The 6,192-nt window shown below is 36.2% G+C and overlaps 1 pseudogene; it reads left to right on the top strand.

The window, feature by feature from the left end:
- The first annotated feature begins 1,342 nt into the window (after positions 1 to 1,342).
- On the top strand, positions 1,343 to 2,971 carry LOC104999303 (annotated as a pseudogene).
- Positions 2,972 to 6,192: the final 3,221 nt, after the last annotated feature.

The following is a 6,192-nucleotide window of genomic DNA, read 5'->3' on the forward strand; positions in this document are numbered from 1 at the left end:
GACAGGTCCATCACCAACTCCCGGAGTTCACTCAAACTCACGTCCATCGAGTCGGTGATGCCATCCAGCCATCTCCTCCTCTGTCGTCCCCTTCTCCTCCTGCCCCCAATCCCTCCCAGCATCAGGGTCTTCCCAAGGAGTCAACTCTTCGCATGAGGTGGCCAAAGTACTGGAGTTTCAGCTTTAGCATCAGTCCTTCCAAAGAAATCCCAGGCTGATCTCCTTTAGAATGGACTTGTTGGATCTCCTTGCAGTCCAAGGGACTCTCAAGGGTCTTCTCCAACACCACAGTTCAAAAGCATCAATTCTTAGCTACTCAGCTTTATGTTGTCACAAATGGCAAGGTTTTGTTCTTTTTTGGCTGAATATTCCAGTGTATACAAATGTACACCACATCTTCTTTATCCATTCATTCACCGATGCACAATTAGGTCTTAAATGTATCTTGGTTGTTGTGCATAATGCTTCAGTGAATATAGGGGTGCATATATCATTTTAAGTTAGTATTTCTGCTTTCTTTGGTAAATACTCAGAAGTGGAATTGCTAGATCATTTGGTAGTTATATGTATGCATGCTCAGTTGCATCTGACTCTTGGAAACCCCATGGACTGTAGCCCACCAGGCTCCTCAGTTCATGGAATTTTCCAGGTAAGAATATTGGAGTGGGTTTCCACTTCCCACTCCAGGAGATCTTCCTGATCCAGGGATCAAACTCATGTGTCTCCTACATTCGCAGGCAGATTCTTTACAATTATGCCACTTTTCGGGAAGCCCCTATGGTAGCTCTAGTTTTAATTTTTTTGAGAAGCTTACATGGTATAGAGTGGCTGCACCAATTTATATTCCCACCAACAATGCACAAGGGTTCATTTTTCTCCATATCCTCACTAGCATTTTTTACCTTATCTTTTTGATAATAGTATTCTAACACGTATGAGGTGATATTGTGGGTGAAAATCAGAGAGATTAATGATGCATCCAAGCCAGGTAGCATTCTGAATGTGGATTTTAACCCAGATATGCCTAGTGTCAATAGTAATGATCCTTTTCTACTCATATACTTGCTTCCTTTATTTTAAACATAGGATTACTAGACTTCAGAGATGAAAGAACAGTTGAGATTACTTGTTTCAATTAGTTCAATTCATATTTTAGGGGCCTATTGTCTAGAAGAGTTGGACTACTTACTTAAGGTCATGTAATGAACTATTAATAGGTACCACCATGAATTGTGGTTGCTTTCTTTCCATATTTCAGGAACTAACAAGTTGGCCTAAAACCCCTACTGGGTTTAAATTGAAAAAAAAAAATGACTCCTACAATTTCCTTTTCCTCAGCAAGATGATGTAGTATGACTTGATTATTTACATCACATACTTTTTGGATCGGCTTCTAGTTCTTCCATTGCTTGAGTTTCTCTCTGTTAAGAAAAATATATAATGAAAAAAAATTATAATAGAAATTGGATCTTCTTAGGGCTACCAACATGGTAGACTTTGCTATTGATGTATTCCCTTTATTCTGATGATATCCTCATGCTTTGAGAGAAAAAAAAAAAAACCAGCATTGTTCAACAACTGAAACAACTTCAGGCATCAACCAATCGTGAACCAATTGTGAAGATGTTTGAAGATCCAGACACTACAAGGCAAATGCAATAAACCAGGGATAGTTGGATATAGTTTTACTACATGGTAGATAAGCCTGGCTTTAGATAAGAATATTTAGATACATGCTGTTGCTGCTGCTGCTAAGTCACTTCAGTCATGTCCAGCTCTGTGCGACCCTATGACGGCAGCCCACCAGGCTCCCCCATCCCTGGGATTCTCCAGGCAAGAACTCTGGAGTGGGTTGCCATTTCCTTCTCCAATGCATGAAAGTGAAAAGTCAAAGTGAAGCCGCTCAGTCGTGTCCGACTCTTAGTGACCCCATGGACTGCAGCCCACCAGGCTCCTCTGTCCTTGGGATTTTCCAGGCAAGAGTACTAGACTGGGGTGCCATAAATACTAAGTATGCAAAATTCCAATATGAATGTGGAATTTACTCTGGAGCAACAGAATATCTTTACTTCTTTAGAGGGTTGGTTCCAGCAATGAGTAAAAATGCTTTGAGTTCACTTTGGGGACAACTGACCTCAGAAATTTTAATACAGAATTGGAATGCAGTCATGGAAGACTGCATGGCTAAAAGATAAATAATAATTCTGTGAATTCTCCACTTGAATCTCTTCAGCAGTGAATATGGTTCACTCACTGGTCTCTGTTTTCTTCTATCACCCCAAAGAACAATAACATTAAGGATCAATTCCTTTACCAGCCACAGTATCTTAGTGCAGTTCCAATGATGCGCCCACATATTCTCTACTGTTTAACCACAGCAGTCATAACAAACAAAGATGTTCGAAAACACGGGCAAGTGCTAAAAGATCTGGTCAAATTTATTCAATAGGAACCTTGCACATATTTATATAAAGACCCAATTTTAGAATTTGTTAAATGCTTATATGTTAACTTCCATGGGGCTCACATAAAGCTGAAGAAATGTGGATCAATGCAAGTGAATGACTTCTTCTTGGTGGCTTATCTTGAGGATTTCACTGAAGATATCTATTTCCGTATTTGAGACTTGTGTCACATCCATCAGTGTATCAGCATTAACATGTTGGCAGTTAAACTAAGCATGACTCCAGAATAAGTTCAAAAGTAGATTATAAATTTGATTACAAATGCAAGACTGAGTATCAAGACTGATTCTAAATTAGGTCATGAGGTTATGAGTAACAATACCATCTCACAAGTGATGAAACCACGCAAGTGATTGAAAAGACCAAAAGCCTTTTATTTAAGAAGCCAAATACTGACCATGAATACTGAGAAGAAATTTAATCAGAATAGTAAGTAAGTAGAGGCTCCTAATTGTAACTCAGGATCCTGCCTTCTATTGAAGAGCTATATAGAAAAAAAAAAATGAAAAAAAAAAAAAACTATAAAAGAAGGTGAAATATTAAAACTATCATATAAAGGTAAAACATTTTAGAACAATTAGCATATTGACTATACATTTTGGAGAATTTGAATAAAATTGAATGTTTCATTAAAAAGTAAAATAAGAAGTAGATCCCTGAATTGGGGAGATGAATTACAAAAAGATGTACCACTTGGACAAATGATTTTGTGCAAGTAAAACTGCACCGCTGCATCACTGTCAGGTTATCAGGGTTCAAGAATTCTAAGTGGACTTTTAAATCCCCTTGTCCACTTCTACTGGACACACTTGAGCTATGTATCAATTCATGACTCTTTGTAGTCACTCTTCAAATAGAGACTTCAAAAACCTTTCTTTTGTCTCACACAGCATCTCCCTTAACTTTTGTCACATTGGTGTTGCTTTGCTGCTCATCTTCATTTGGGGTGTACTGCTGATATGTTACTACAATCATGACACTTCTTTAATTATTGCTCTTAGGAGTGTCTTGGTCTTATGCCAATATCAACAGTGCTTTCATCTTTAGAGCTCTAAGCAAGCACTGTATTCTATAGTCATATGAACTGCAAACTCCACCATAATAGATCTGTTCTCAATAGACACTTTAAGCTTATATTCAATTACTTTTTCACTCATAGGATTTTAACATTAGGTCGAAATTGTACATCTTGTTCTACTAATTATGAACAATAAAATTTTTTACATTCTTTGAATTACTATAACTCAGAAATAAAATTAGAAACTCCTATGCTTTTAAACTAGTAGTTCCAAAAGTATGCTTAAGTGATTCAGATGTATTAACATCACCTGGTCACTTATTAGAAATAAAAATTCTTGGGCCCACTCAAGAATCACTACTGAATGATTCTGATGTGCATTGATGTTGATTGAGAGCAACAGATTTAAACCATGATGTTTTACTTGCTTTACTCCTCAAATATTGTATATTACAACCAAACATGATGATCCATTATTTTCCAGGAATAGTACTGGGTTTGCCTATGTTCCTCTTTCCCAAATGGCATGTGTAAGTTAGGGAAACTTGAAAGCACACTGAAAAAAATAATGGTATGATGGCGATCATACCAAATGTCCCCATTGACTTCATGGTAAACACTATTTGCCAATTTTTTTTTTTATAGATGAAAATACTACAACACACCTTTTTGTATATTTCTTATATATATTTCTTAAGATTTATTTCGTTATTCCTAATATCAGAGAACAAACTATATACTGGATTGGCCAAAAAATGTTCATTCAGTTTTTCCATAAGATGTTACATAAAAACCACAATGAATATTTTTGCTAATCCAATATATCAAAGATTTTAGAATATTTGTTCAGTATTCAGTTATCATATTTGTTCATTGCTTTGTAGTTTATTTCAAAATTAGACACTGTAAATGAAAAGCTTCTTGAGTTAAAAGTGCTGATTGAAGAAGAGGTCATTAATTTACTTTTAACTACAACTCTCCAATAGGAAAGTAACTAGGTATATTTAAAACTGAACAACAGATTGATACTAAAAACAAATTTACATTAGTTTACAAAAAATATATGTATATATTTTGCTCTAAAAAGTTTTAGACTAAGTTGCTTTCATTTTCCAGTCTCTAATTATGTTAGTTTTGGGTATCTTGACCTCTGAGCTGTCTAACACAAACAAATTTGTACCATTCCAACTTAATTAGATAACTGATTATAATACAATTGTATTGGCTGAAGCCCAGCACACTTAAACATTGTAATTCTTTTGTTTCTTAATAAAAAAAGTACCTGTCTATGTGGTGATCATAAATTAGTTTTCTGCTATTTGTATTGCTGAATTTTATTTTTATATTTCAAAAGTGAATCTACTTTTGAAACAAAAGAAATAGTAGTTAGCTACTTGAGAAACAAAGTTATTTCTTGAACATACATTTTCTTTCTTTTTAGAAACAATAACATTCATCTAATGATATTTGCATTTCTGGTGAAGTGTTTTTACTCTAACATCAAAATAGGTTTATGGGGTTTCTGAAACTGAGATTTCATATAGAGACAAAGACAAAGTGTATGAAATTCCCCTACACTTTCTGGGGTAATTCTCAAATTCCACAGAGTATTTTGTAATGTAACAATAGATGTGTGCTGTCCATTAGGCACTGCTATACCTTTTTGTCTAATTGAGCTTAATATTGTAGCTATCACATATACTTCATTTTGTTGTCATCTGATACCATCTACAAGAAGTATTATTCGTAATTTCTATATGATAACATAAAATGGTTGTCGTTTTAATACTGGCTCTTTGTACAAAGTAGTTGTTTCTTCTGTATAATGTTTTCCAACTCCTCTGTCTTGTGGAAAACATAAATCTATTTTCTCTGCATGAGAGGTTTCCTCTAAGAGATAGAGTATCGGCTTAGAATAGTTCCAACATTCAGCGAATGATTCAGAAGTTGAAATTTTTTATATTTGAAAGGATAACATATATTTATTATAAAGAAAAAATTAATTAACAAAAGCACACACAAGCTCACGTATATAATGTGAATGTACAGAAGACTACTGATGCTGGTTTGAGTACATGAGACCAAGGCAATCTGAAATGAGAGCTTTAGTGCAGTCATCTGATTTAATAGCAGGTGCTTACTTACCTTGTTCATCTCTATGATCTGTAAACGTATGAAGGAAAATTTCTGTTTGCTATTCTTGGGATCAGTTCAGTTCAGTTCAGTCGCTCAGTCATGTCTGACTCTTTGCGACCCCATGAATCGCAGCACGCCAGGCCTCCCTGTCCATCATCAACTCCTGGAGTTTACCCAAACTCATGTCCATCGAGTCAGTGATGCCATCCAGCCATCGCATCCTCTGTCGTCCCCTTCTCCTCCTGCCCCCAATCCCTCCAGCATCAGGGTCTTTTCCAACGAGTCAACTCTTCTCATGAGGTGGCCAAAGTATTGGAGGTTCAGCTTCAGCATCAGTTCTTCCAATGAACACCCAGGACTGATCTCCTTTAGGATGGACTGGTTGGATCTCCTTGCTGTCCTAGGGACTCTTAAGAGTCTTCTCCAACACCACATTTCAAAAGCATCAATTCTTCGGCACTCAGCTTTCTTCACAGTCCAACTCTCACATCGATACATGACCACTGGAAAAAACATAGCCTTGACTAGATGGACCTTTGTTGGCAAAGTAATGTCTCTGCTTTTTAATATGGG

This window comes from Bison bison, unplaced genomic scaffold (genome assembly GCF_000754665.1).
Source record: "Bison bison bison isolate TAMUID 2011002044 unplaced genomic scaffold, Bison_UMD1.0 scf7180017864351, whole genome shotgun sequence".
In the NCBI taxonomy this organism is placed as follows: domain Eukaryota; kingdom Metazoa; phylum Chordata; class Mammalia; order Artiodactyla; family Bovidae; genus Bison; species Bison bison.